The sequence below is a fragment of the Protopterus annectens genome, chromosome 3.part0 (genome assembly GCF_019279795.1).
Source record: "Protopterus annectens isolate FY-2018-M chromosome 3.part0, PAN1.0, whole genome shotgun sequence".
Lineage (NCBI taxonomy): Eukaryota > Metazoa > Chordata > Ceratodontiformes > Protopteridae > Protopterus > Protopterus annectens.
The window spans coordinates 989,975,040-989,989,736 of NC_056731.1; the positions used below are offsets into that span (position 1 = coordinate 989,975,040).

The 14,697-nt window shown below is 37.4% G+C and overlaps 1 protein-coding gene across 1 annotated transcript in view; it reads right to left on the reverse strand.

The window, feature by feature from the left end:
* Nucleotides 1-14,697, reverse strand: part of LOC122796967 (cadherin-12-like) — a 2,443,257-nt gene that overhangs the window by 615,929 nt on the left and 1,812,631 nt on the right. The window lies entirely within an intron of this gene.

Consider the following 14,697-nt stretch of genomic DNA (forward strand, 5'->3'; position numbering starts at 1 on the left):
ACTAGGGAGATTAGAAGGGAACTGAAAGGGTGTGTGGGTGTGTATGGGTGTAATGGAATGCCTTTTCTAAGGAGATGCATTTGTTACTATAGAGATTACTTGTGTGGTCTGGTCTGACCATGCTACAGCTCAATTTAGAGATGTCGGAAAAAGCTGACAATGAGGTCTTTCTCATTTTCATCATATCTATCTTTGAATTACATTTTTTCACTGTTGAGCTTACTGACCAACTCATATTTAGCATTTAGCGTGAGGGTAAGGGATTTTATGGAATCCTGTCTTTGGAGGAGCAAAAAGAGGTAACACGGTCTTTAGTATAAAACTGTTTTCTCCGGAAGGTAGTATATATTTTTTTTAATTTTAAAGTTTCTGCACTATGTTCAATAGTTAACAGGATTGCTATGACCCACAACATTATTAACCATGTTATTAATTGCTGAACATAATAGAAGTATAAGGCATTAGGTGAGTCACTCTTCACATGTCGTTGCTATCTTGCAGTATGCACACTCCATCATTTGAATGGTTTGAGATTTGTTTATCATTTGTGTAGCTCTGCATTTGACACAGATATGTATACATTTCTAGATCCGGTCTAGTATGTCATAACACATATCTTTGTGTCACAAGCAGTAGACCAGAGTGTAAAGCCATATTTTTTGTGCTGAGAATTAATATTCTTTACTCTGCATGATAACATTTGTGCTTTCAAATACTATTACTTTTAAAACGCCACATGACTGATATGTAGAACCTTCCATAAAATTTGAAAAATGTATTACCCTTAAAATATATTACCCTTAAATAACTTCCTTTGGAGCCATTTGTAACTCCCATTGCTTACAAAAAGCCTATTTATTAAAACCTTTTAAGTTATTCCCTTAGCCAGCATCCTTCTTTTCAATACAGCAAGTAGTGACTTTTTTCACTTTAAAAGTCAATTAACTTCTGTGCAATTCTTCTACAGGGACCAAGGCTTGCAGAAATCTTAAATGCACTATTTTGACTGACATTTCTTTATCAGCTTTCCTGGTGCTCTATTCATAGCAAATTAGATTCAGCTGGGCAGATTTTTCTAACATGAAGTATGATGACAGTGGTCATGAAATTCATTTTCTCCCAGGAACGCCATTAGTTCATCCTTAGTATGAATGACTTTACCTCTCAAAGTTTATGAATACATCTGACAAGCTTATACTTCTGAAACTCATATTTCCTTTTTATTTTTCTTTAAAAAAGAACACGGTCCTGTGCATGCAACATTCCAGTGATCCCATGCTGACTAAGTGCTTTAGCAAAATTACTCCAGCAACATGTGTTTGTAAATGTCAAAGTGAATGCACCACTGCTAGATAACACATTTCATCATGTAGGCCTGTGTTTGGCCCCCATGCCTTCTGTCTGTCTACTCTGTGACTCAGAGCAAGTCAGTTATACAGAAAAGTGGTCTTGTGTCATCGCTGAAAGGAGAAAAGTTGGCATAGTCGCCTTACTTGGATAACAAATTAATAACTTACATGCAAACATGCATAAATACCTAGTACCATTAAGACACCCACACAAAACAGATACTGTAGCTGCAAATCTGGGTACCGATGTTGATAAAGAGCTCTCATTTAATCACCATATCTAGATTGTGGTTAGAAAACCCTTCTGCTGCTCACAGCTTATCTGTTGGGCTATCTCATCTAAATCAAAGGATGCCCTTCATAGATTCATATGTTCACAGGTGTATACTAGGGTAATGACCATGCATCCCAATGCATCCTACAGGTGTTTTAAATCATATTGGTGATTTTAAAGGGTATATGTAAGCCAGGGTATAATTAAAGACTACCTCTGTCCATTAAAGACATAGGTGCTAGCCCTGGGGTGAATTTCTGTTTTCCCATCCACGGGTCCAGGTTATGCTTGTATTAGGGAAGAACTCTGCTCCACATCGATAGGAAGTCTGTTCCAAAGATCTGGAATTTGTTGAGACACATACCTCTCCCTCTAGTATGTCCTATTTATGTCTCAAGCAATGTTTAAGTCACTAGATTGAGCAGTTCAGACAGTATTGGTTTGCAGAAGTGTAATAGTTCCATCAGAAAAGGATCTAAGAATGCCTTGTATGCCAGGCACATATTGCCTCTCAACAGTCTGCAGGAAACCAAGTACAAAGATAGGGTTTTGAGGTGATCCACATAGCACATTTTGTTTACACCCTGGATTCTTTTTGCTATGGACATTCCATTTGCTGCATGTGCCTGGTCAGGTAAATAGCAAGGGAGCTTCGTTCACAACGGGACTGATGAGGTTTGAATACAGAAGAACCGTGATGTCCTTGGACCTAGATGCCTTACTATTGTTTATATGCTGAGCAGCACAGAATGATTTATCTTACTTCCTTAGTAACATGTTGGTCAAAAGCCAGGTTAATATCCACATCTGCCCCCAAATCTCTGACAACTGGCTCTCCTCTTACGGGAGTGTTACCAATGAGAAGGTGGCCGACTTCCCAAAGGGTATTATTATGCATTTCTTGGCAATAAGTTTTAAGCTGTGTTTTGTGATTTGTGTGTGTCAGAGCTACCTGTAGAATGTTAGTACTTTGAGGGATTCTGTGACTGCTCCTAGTTTGCAGTCATCTGCATAACTGGTGAGCCAGAGGTCTTTGACATTGACTTTGACTTTCAAGAAGTAAATTCTAAAAAAAAACAGGCCCAACACAGACCCCGAGGGACTCCACTAGGTTGTCTCCATTAACCTAATTTCCTGGGTCCAGCTGGCTATCCAGTCCACAACATAGGTGTTAATGCTTAATTTCAAGAGTTTTTTTACAAATACTGAGTGAAGTATTACATCAAATGCCTTAGCCAGGTCAAGGTAGGCAGGATGTACCATTTTGCCCTCATCCATTGCCTTGATGACTTTTTTCAGAGACGTCTACCAAGCTAAGTAAGCCTGATCTGTCTCTGATGAATAGCTTCATAGATACTTACTAGGCTAATGACCACAGGGGCCTTTTTAAGTCTAGCCATGCATCCCGAATCTCTGACAAGTTCTGATACCCTTGATAAGTGTAAGCATGGGCCTAGGAGATGACCATTTACAGCTTACCTTTGCCCATTAATGTCAAAGGTGCCAAACCAGGGATGAATTTCTGGTTTCCCATCCAATTGTCAAGTTGCACTTGAATTGATTTAGGGAGGAACTCTGCTTCACATGGATAGGGAGCCTGTTCCATAGATGGGGTAGTCTCTGGGATACATATCTATCGCTCCAGCAGGTCATATTTATGTCGCAGGCAAGGTTTAAGTATGTAAAATGGGTAATTCTGGTGCTATTTGTTTTGTGGATATGCAGGAGGTCCATCAGAGTGGGGTCTGACAATGCCCTGTATGCCAGGTATAGATCTCCCCTCAAAAGTCTGTAGAAGACAGAATACAAGGATAGGGCCTTGAGGCAGTCTGCACAGGACATATTACTTATGCCCTGTATTCTTTTAGTCAGCAACCTCTGTGGGCATTCCAATTGTTGGATATGCCTAGTTAAGTACATACCAAAGGGGGCATTGTACTCAATGATAGGTCTGATGAATGCCAAATACAGTGAAACAATGACTTCCTTGGACTTAGATGCCATACCTTTATTTATAAGTTGTGCAACATAGAATGATTTCCTCACCACTGTAGACACATGATGATCAAATGTTAGATTACTATCTATGTGTGTCCCTAAGTGTCTGACTACTGGGTCAACTCTAAGGAGTGTGTTATCAATATGATAGTTACCAGGGATGGATGACTTCCCAAAGGATACTATTATGCATTTCTTGGCATTTAGTTTTAGTCCATGGCTCTGACACCAGTTGCAACCAGTGTATGAACATTTCTTATGTCATTATCAATCATATCCATGGCAATTCCTTCCATGGTTTTGCATACGAGACTAGTCAGACTTATGGGTCTGTAGTTAACAAGGTCTATTGCTAGACTGCCTTTGTGCAGATGGATGACTGTTGTAGTCCTCCATTCACATGGCACAAAGCCTGCCTGGGGGCTATAGGTAAATGGTGACTCTAGATGTCCAGATGTGTCATTTTTTCAGGATTACTTAGGAGGAATCCTGGGATATTATGGACACCCATCAGTATGGTGTTCTTAGCCTTAGAGAGTGCATTTAGAACCTGCTTCCTAGTAACAGTTAGGCGGGTCATGTTTGATAGTCACAGTTAGGCAGGTCATGTTTGATAGTAAAAGTTAGGCGAGTCATGTTTAATAGTAACAGTTAGGCGGGTCATGTTTGATAGTAACAGTTAGGCGGGTCATGTTTGATAGTAACAGTTAGGCGGGTCATGTTTGATAGTAACAGTTAGGCGGGTTAGGCGGGTCATGTTTGATAGTAACAGTTAGGCGGGTCATGTTTGATAGTAACAGTTAGGCGGGTCATGTTTGATATTACTTGGGGGGAGAAGGAGGTAAAATTGGAGCTGCGTTTTCATCCATCAGATTTGGTTATTTTCATTCTCCTTGTATGCGGCTCCATTAATAATCAGTTCTGTAGACTACTGTGCACTGCCTTTGCAGTTTTGGCTATAGCTAAAGGAAGCCTTCTGGTTGTCCTTGGCATAGGAGGCTATCCTTTACCTCAAAATTGTCTTCAGTAGAAATAATTTGCCCTGTCAGTTGTCTGGTTTAGCGTGATGAGAGTTTTTATCCTGCTAGGTGTTGTACTTTCTCATTTTAGCTATGATTTTATCTTTTTTTTTTTTTTTGTATAATCTGTTTATTTTTGGACTCCACCAAGGTGGTTTGTTTCTGGTAAACACAGTTGTTTCTAAGCATCTATTAAGATGACTGTACAGGGCTTCAGTGTGCAATTCTGCTGGTAGTTGTGTTCTCCAGGTTTGGAGGGCTTAAGATTATGTTGGGTAATTGCTTAGTAATATGTAGTTTGCCTTAGAGTATTTTTCAAACTGTTATACAGTTTGTTGGGGTCACAGCATTCATTTTTATTTTGAAATAAACAGCTTTATGTTCTTATCATACTAGAGCAGACACTACACTGAGTGGAGTAAAACATTCTCCCATATTTGTAAGCACCAGATCCAGTATGTTTGCACCCCTAGTGGGCAAATGGACTAATCTGTCCAGGATGTTTGTGTTTACAAAGACCATGAAATTCTGCGCCTGCACGTTTGAGGCCTTGTATGATTCACAGTTTATAGAGGTGTAGTTAAAATCCCTACTGAATATGGCATTGGATGGAATGGTAAGTGTATAAGCTATGGGTTTCATGGGTCATACAAGGTGATCTACAGCTTGTAGTGATATGTGATCTACCTATGATAATTTGGACATACAGAAGCTCAAGCCCATTATCCTGTTTGACCACCCTTGAGGTACATTAGTTTTTGATATAGAGTGAGACACCTCTATCTTTAGTATCTGTCTGTGGAGTAGGTGGTCTAAATGTGTGCAAGGCAATGTTTGTCAGCACTGCTGAGCTGACCTTCTCAGCTTTCAATCATGTCTCAGTAACTGCAGAGATGTCTGCATTCTCCAGGGTGAAGAGAGCATGGAAGGAGTGGTGGTTTTTGTTTAGGCTCCTAGCATTGAGCAGTAACGCCTTAATATTCTCTGGGGTAGACTTTGCTAGGTTAGAAGGTCTGTCAATTTGGCATTATTTCAACAAGGCATTATGATGGAGGACAATGTTTTAGCTAATAATACAAAGCCTTGGCTAGCCAGGGCAGATATAAACCTTCCTTAGCAAAGCAATGTGGTCTGTTGAGCATATCCTCCCATGCTGACATGTCTTACCCTCATTTCAATTAAACTAGAAGATAAGCCCATTATTAAAGATAATCATCTTCTGTTCATATAGTGACATAATTCTTAGTGAAGGTAGAATGGTGCTCAATGCTAGGCTCATACCTGCCCCTTTATACTCATCCATTATAGATGCATCATCAAATGCAATGACTCTTTTTAAAATGTAAATATCTAGGCAATGGCACTCAATACAACTTGAAAGGCCTCAAAGATTATGAGCTAAAACGATTTCCAATTTAAGCCACTTAAGCTACATTGACAGGTCAAAATCCTTCTTCTTGTCCTGCATTTCATATAGTTTCTTGAGAGGAAACAAAGTGAATCCCACAAAGAAAGACCTTGTGCTGTTTGACATTCTTCATCTTCACAGAACAGTTTGACACATGCCTGATGCAAAGTCTTAAGTTCCTCTGTAAGAGTAACAATATCTGCAGGCATGATAACTTTCTTATCCAATGCATTTCTCTCCTTTAAACAGAATATCTGTGCATTACAAACAAAATACTTCAATTACTATCTTCAAAGACAGCCTCAGCATTTGGATTGATAACCTCAATTTCTAGCCTTGTATCCATGCAAATGATCTTTTGTCCAGAGGAAACCTGTTTCCCCTTATCAATACAGGAGTAATATGATTAAGATCCTCAATGGCCCTCAGACATAGGTTTGTCATAAACCTATGATACTGTATTTTGCCAGTGTTATGGCTGAGCTCACTTTCTCTAGCACTGTAGCCCTATCTGCTTTGTGAGACAATGAGGTCAGGGTCTGATCATTGTTCTCCATCTGTTCTTAGCCCATGACAACCGATGCCCTCTCCGTTGTAACACTGAGATTAGATGCTTTGATAACCAAACACTGACATTATTCAGCTAATTGCATTACTGTGTAACATGTTGCTGCAACTTATTCTTTATTCATACTACAATATGTTCTTATTTCAGTAGTCTGATATGCAAATCCTGCTAATTATGTCTTCCTGAATGTATTTATAGTACTATGTTTTAATACAGTCAGACACACACACGCATGCACGTGTGCACGCGCATACACAAGCACACTTTTAAATGCCTGGCATAACACATGGTAATCAGTCACTAATTTTTCCTGAAATAAATGCATACATAAAGAAAATACTTAACATTAAATGATTTGCCTTTGACAAACATTACTTACAGCATTTATGCAGTATACCTTGACAGGCAGTATGAAAAATTACAGTTTAACAGAACATTGAAGTACTGGGTTTCCTAAAATGTATCTGTCAAAATAATGAAGGCCCATCTTAATGAAAATGTCTGCCATAGCAGAACAGGAAGAACATAATTTGTACAGAAGCATGCCCAAAGAAGAACCTTTCAGTTCCTTAGGTGTAATGGTTCAGTCATTTCTAGCATGTATTTCACACTGGCACTAGGACAGAAAAACTAAAATTAGGCTTTCTTACGCATACTAGGGTTTACCCTAGTACTAAAGCATACATTCTCATAAAAACATTAAATAAAGGCTCTGTGACTACCTCAACTATCCCATGTACATTTTTTTTCTTTTCAGATATATGTGTTGCAACATTGTTTAGTACTTCACAAGCAGTAAGATCAAACCTTTGGATATCTCATATTACAGTGTGAGGATTTAGTACTTCACAAGCAGTAAGATCAAACCTTTAGAGTCGGATATCTCATATTACAGTGTGAGGATTCAGCTGCTTTCAAGAAGTCACCAAACAGAGGGCATTTCAGTCAGTATAACTATAAAGTTGAAGTAATCAAAATGAAACTCCCAGACATCAGAAAGGCAGTGTGACAAAATGTGTCAGTCTCTCAGGATAGGTCAATGAAAGAGTTCTGAAGAGAGATAGGAAGTACATGATCAATGTTTACAATCTACTATCAGAAAAGCTGCCATTGATTCACATGAACAAATACTGAAATTAAAAAAATATATATATATAACAAAAACAACATGAGATTCTCATAGGAGGTGGAAAGACTGGTAAAATGAGCTGTGACAATAGTTAGAATGTGTTAGGAATCCAGAAGGAAAAAAAATAAAATAAATACATGAACAGAAAAAAAAAACATACAAAACAGACATTTTTTGTATGCACTGCTCACCATCTGCAGTCATAGAAGTAACAGTAACTGTAATCTATTTTTATTGCATTTGTTTGTTTATTAACTAGCCAAGCTCACTGAATGCAAATATCCTTTTCACGGCTAATCTGTAAGCGCTGTCTGGTTAAACAAAGTTCTCAGTGTCATACAGATTGCAAGTGAAGATTCAACCCCAGGAGTAGAGATGAATCTCATTAACAGTTTGTTACCTTAAAACTTTTAATGTAAATCTGTCAGACCATTTTACATTGAGAACAAAAAAAAAAAACATGCTTTTCTGAAAAGATACAAGGATCTGTTTAAGTCACCATAGAACTGTGCCTTATTTTAATATTTGTGTTAGTAATTAAAATCATATCATATGTAAGCCATTGAAAGCTATTGTGTTTTAAACATACATGGGGATGAATATAAGGCAAGTAGTACTTGACCACTGCATTCTATTACTTATGATAATAAGGTTTGCTTAAATATATAATTATTTAAATAGACATCATTCGCTTTCCATTCCTTCTATAGTTATTTACTCTCAAATCCTTGGTCCCTTTGACAAGTTTCTCCAGTAAATTCCAATCAATTGTGCCTACTTTCTACACCTATACTTATTCCTATTGGTAAAATCTCCTTTCTCCATTCTCATTTTGACTTAGTGCTTAGAAGACTTTCTGCTACTTTTGGGATATAATATTCTGAGCAATTGCTGTTATGTTCCTCAAGTATCTGCATCCAAAATCCTGTTCTCTCCTTACTTCTCAATCCCCCCCCTCAGTTTCATCATCAACGCTTTCTACTTTGATTTATAACATTATGTGTATGTTATGTATATGAGCCTTAATTGCATAGCTCTAAAATATTCTTTCAAATCAGACAATCCTAAATCACCCAGTATCTTACTATACATGTCCAAAATCAAGAGCTTTCAGTTTTTAGAATTTTGTATTACCTTTTGTTTAATCTCTTCCCACATATCCTTAGCTGCCATAATAGAATAATTTAATTTTTAATCCATATACCTAAATACTTAATTTATCATGTCCCTACAAATGTGGTATTGCTGACCCAATTCATATGTGCTGAAACACTGTATATGTGGGTACATAGTTTACAGCTAAAGCTTTTCTTTCATCTTTCTTTCATTTTATATCCCAAAAAGTTTGAAACTATTTCAAAATATTCCACAACACCGAAATATCTTTTTCTATCAAAATACCTCATATTGCCAATGCACAAAAAACATGGATAAAATGTCATCCCCCCATTTCAGCCACTTCAGCTGTCACCCATTTTGACATTTCAGCAGGACCAAGACACTAAGAGAACTCCATATGAATCATGCTAAACCTCTTGGCTAATGTTGGCAATGTGGAACCTGCCCAATGAACCAGTCAGAATAGAAAAAGAAAAAAATAGTCAGCAAACATATACCGGAATAGCTGCCTAAATGTAGGTGTACATTAACCTTCCTCACAAAATAAGGATAACTCTCCTGAATTCTAACTCCTGATCTGCAAATGAAACCATGAACCAAGAGCAGAAATAGATCAGACCACTCCCACCACAAAAGCTATGACTTAGAACATCATATATATTTTCCAGTTTAATATAAACATGGCAAAAAATTAACTCAGTAAGTTATAGTTAAACCAACAAAACTATAAGTTACAAAGCAAAATCACACGGGATGTTTTAATGTTATTAACAACCTGCACTAAGACATTCCATTTTCAATTATCTGGTTTTCTAATTCTGCATCATGAAAGGACATCCATGATTCCTTATGATATACTTGGAGCATGAAAGGATTTTTCATCCTGAGTTTATCAAAAAAGGAAAGAGAAAAGCTTAAATATCCTTGTTAGCTGGTTTGCTTTTTCTGGAAATACTCAAGAACGACACTGATGACTCATAGTGGAGTTAATTCACATACCACAAATGTATCTCAACTTAGGGAATGAAAACATTTTCCCTTTCTCTAGAAAGTTATGAAATTATTTATTTAGGAATGTACATACTTATGTATTTGCTTTTGTTTGACATAAAGTCTAACTAGACTGACACACTACCGTTTTCTGTAGAGACTCAAACTCTAAAAATATATAATATCAAAAAGAGTATGTCTGAGAATGATAAGAGCTTTAGAGAGATGCTATTATAAAAACAAAAAAACAAAAAAAACTGCATATGGGGTGCAAAATGGACAAGACTTATAAATATATAATTTCCTTGTACAAAGCATATAAATTGAGTGTACATTTCTATGAAATACAATGGATGCCACATAGATAATAATTACAAGGTATTATGTTTGAATAAATACTTCAAAGGATATAGTACTGAAATCCCAAACCTTAGACCAATGTATATGCACACAAAGGAGAACCATTTTCTTTATCATACAAAAATACATCCAGCCATCCACAACCCCTTTCTTCCAGTTTTCCGCATGGGGTTGGGGTGTCACTTTTTCAGTGACAGTCATCTAGATCCAAGGTTTACACCACCAGGTGGCTAGCCCTGATGCGGTCATTGTTGCACACCACAAACGCACGCTCACACATATGGCCAGTTTAGAGTGTCCAATCCACCAACTGCATGTTTTTGGAATGCAAAAATATTAAAAAAAAAAAAAAAAAAAAAAAAAAAGCAGCGGAGCTCATGCTGAAATGTAACATGGAAGCTTTAGTTATGTTTCTATGCCAAATAAAGAAAGAGGTCATGAAGGGGTAGACGTAGAATGAAAAACTAAAGCACAGTATAGGCTAGTAATAAGTTGTGAAGGAAGAGTAACAAATGGAAGGCAATGAGCAAGAACGTGTAAAGTTATTAGACACAGGCTGCCATCACAGGTGAGATGAATAGTGAGGAATAAGGCAGTGAAATTGTTTGGGAAGGAGGTAAGTAGAGGGGTATGCATGGGCTTATATAAAGTGGGGAAGAAGGTATGTAGAGGCCAGGGTACAGTGACAACAAGGAAAAACAAAATGAAGAAGAAAAGTATAATTGAACAGCATTTTTTTGTACTTCACTATAGTTTTGTGAACTTGATTTGGGAGATATCATTTAATTGGGAACTGAACATAAGCTGAGCCACAAATCAACTACATGTTGTTTTATGTCATGTTTAAAGGACCAGAGTCATGAACCGGTCTCAAAGGTACAGGAAAGGAACTGCAGAACTTTGTGATATAATTGTAGTGCAGGGAGTCTTAGCAGTGCTCTGTGATTCGGAGGTCTCCATCACAGTACAGAAGGTACAATTTAGAGAGGAAAGTTAGATGATGTTTTTTACTAGAGAACACGTCAGGTTTCTGGATGACATTAGGGGCTCTGTCTAGTCATGAGTCGCTAAGGTGGTGTCAAAGTTCTGTCTAACTTATATTATTTAGGGATAGACAGTGATGAGTCCTGTATGGATAGCTGGCAGCAACATTAGCTACTTTGTTATAAACATATCTCTAAATTGTACCTAATTACTTTATTTATTTATTTATTTGTGTTTGATTACAGGGGTTTTCCCAATAGGCAGTGCAAACCCCTTTTCTTCGGGGAAGAAAAGTCTTACAAAACTGCACACACTTACAATTAAAAAATACATTTAGACAAGACAGAACAATATATAACCAGGAAAGTCCAACTGGGCAGAGCCCATTTTTAGTGGAGGACTGGAGAGAAAATTTCCATCACAGTACATTTATATTAACAGACAGTTCTCAGAAAAACAACAGTTACAGTTCCCATGAAAAACAAACATAATTACAAGACAGGTACTAAAGTATTTATATCAACAATTACAAGTCTATACAGTTTCTTCGAGTTTTTGTGTTCTTACATTTCAGTAAAGAAAAGCTTTAGTTAATCTAGCCTATGAACTTAGCCTAGCTTGTGACATTAACATTACAGATATATCGCTTGTAGATTGCTGCTTCTGTGGAATAAATGCCCAATTCACATGAAGCAGAGCTCCTCAATAACCATATTTGAATAAAACTTGACACTTGGATAGGAGACCATAAATTCACCCCGAGTGTGGCATCTATGTCCCTCATAGACAGGGGTAGTCAGCGCTAACCACTTACACACAAATACAATTAAGGAATACAGGTATAACATGGCAAGGCTTGTAAAGGATCTAGGACCATTAGCCTAGTAACCTCCTATGATCCTATGCAAGGAGTTCAAGATACACAATGAAGTAAGTCATAAAAGTATGTAGGAGAAGAGGAGAGATATTAATAGTGAAAATGAGGATAGTAGTAAGAGCATATGAATTTAGACTGCATGTTCTAAACTAGTGTATCTAGAAGATTTATAACTTGGGTATATAGGCGATACATGAGGGGGGTAGAGTGGTGGATGCGGGCAGTTAGAAAAAGGGTAACATGAGAAGTTTTGTTTAAGAGGGTGATGAAATGAGGTGCATTGATTCTAGTGAAGGAGGGAAAATTGATAGGGATATAGTAATTCGTGTAGAGAAAGGTAAAAGGTTAGTGATAAGCAATAAGGAGTTTGTGCTTTCAGAAGAGGTCTCAGCCTGATGATGAACATGAGCATGACCTTGACTTAGTAAGGTATCGTTTGAGATGGAGTTTATAGCTTGGGAGGTTTTAAGTCATTTCTACTTGTGTAGGGATGGTGTTCCAGAGTTTGGACATGTAACAGGTGTATAGTGAGCCCCCAATGAATTACTTGCTTTAGTATTGCTTGGTAGAAATGTATTACCTGAATGAATCTGCCTTGTGGGGAGTGAAGGGCAATCGTATGTATTTTTTGGTTTACTGTTATAAAGTCGGCGTAGCATTGCATGCCTATGAATTATTTGAACTACAGATGTTCGAATACTTCATATGTGTGCCGGCCACATAATCGAATGGAATATTTGCAAATGGTCTGTGCATTTGCAAATATAAAGTTCAATTATGTACAGGGATTATGGTACAGTGTGGTAAGGGAAATACATCCATTTCCTCACTATAGTGCGATCTCGGAGTTGGAATAATAGTTAGGTGGGTATGGGGGGCACAGACCCCCACAGGGGGGTGCAGAGGGGCTTGCCCCCCTTGCATAAACGGGATGGTAGGTTTCCTAGCTAGGGAGTTACGGGAAGGGTGGGATTGCTGTTAAGTGCCAACAATGTTGTGTTTGACATTTTCGGCATTAACAGCTATTTTTCGACATTAGGGCCATTAGGTGATGTGTACTTTTGGCGAAACACTTTGCTCATAAGTACCTGTTTTTTTTTACTTTTGAGATTTTAATAGTAAACCGTATTTTTTAATGCAGGACATTTTTCAGGATAATATGTCAGTTTGTATGCTATAAGTAGCTGAGAGCACATTATGTAGTTGTTAAGCTCTAGCCAGTTTAGCTGTTGTAAGGCTTGGCAGTGGTGAATTGGTGTGCAGTGATGATAGTAAATTTAGCTACTTTGTTATAACAGTAGGCATGTTTCTATTTAGTTTGTATTTTAGTGTAGAGCTTAGGTTTGTAAGAATAGGTGAGGCATATAAGTGGGTTGGAAGCAAATAGGACAAGGCTAGTTTTTTTCTTGCTGGATCTGTAAGGTACTATTTGCCCTGTAAAAGGAGACAAGTTTCTGATGGGTCTTTTTAATTGTTTGAATAGTATGTTGATCTAATTTAAGATTGTCATCTATTACAATGCCTTGCAATTTAGCATGTGGTACTTCCTCAGTTTTAGTATTATTTGCAGATGTAGACAAGAATTATTGTTTTTGATTGACATAATGTTTTGGGTGAAGAACATCAATTTTGTTTTATTGGGCTTAAGGAGCAGGTTTGGATTTTTCAGCCATGTTTTGACTGAAGAGAAAGACATTTGAGTGATTTCTTAGAGTCCAGATATTGTGGGGGGGGGCTGTACATAATAAAGCTGAAACATCTGTATTTTGTACTATATTTGCTTGGTTTATTGCTGTGTGAAGCTTGTTTAAAAAAAAAAAAATTAAAGAGAAGGGATCCTAGTACAGAGCCCTGAGGGACATCTGCGGCAACTGGAAGAGAGGAAGAGAGGTCCTGTTGCCATTTGACTGCTTGTTTGGGCTACAAAACCATACTGTGTTTCTGAGAGCAGATTATTTGAATTTAGGTGATGTAGAAGCTGAAGATGAATACATTTTTTGATAGCGGGGATAGGATTGCAATGAGCCTGTAACTATTAAACTCTGTAGGTGTGCCACAAAGGTATAATAAAGGATTTTTTTACAGACTGAGGGAACATATTTTTTGGATATAGCTCTACTTATCAATATAGAGAAACTGGTAAAACAATTGCATCTCCAGCCATTATAAGTAGTCCGAAGAGAGCTGTTCAGCAGCTACAGTGATTGTTTTTGTTTACACTTGAGTTTTTAATAGTAGAAGTAGGTACTTGGCTAAAGTCAAATAGCTGAGAATATTTAGCAGAGTCTGAAGGCACTGAGAGGGTAGCAGAAGTGTTATTGTGTGTGTGCACGACAATATGGTCTGCATAAAATAGTTGTTAAATTGTGTGGGAATTCAATCAGTAGTATTGTTGGTTGTAGGGGTGGGGGTGATAGTTTGGCCTGGATGTAAAAGTTTGTTTATGTATGTCCAAAATAATTTTTGGTTGTTTTGATGTTTATTTCACAGGGTGTTGTTATAGGTGTGCTTGTCATGTTTTATTTGGTATTTTGTCCTATTCCTTAGTTGCCTGAAAAGTTGAAATGTATTTTTGTTCTGTTTTTCAGACATTCTTTTCAGGCTTTGTCACATTGTAGCATT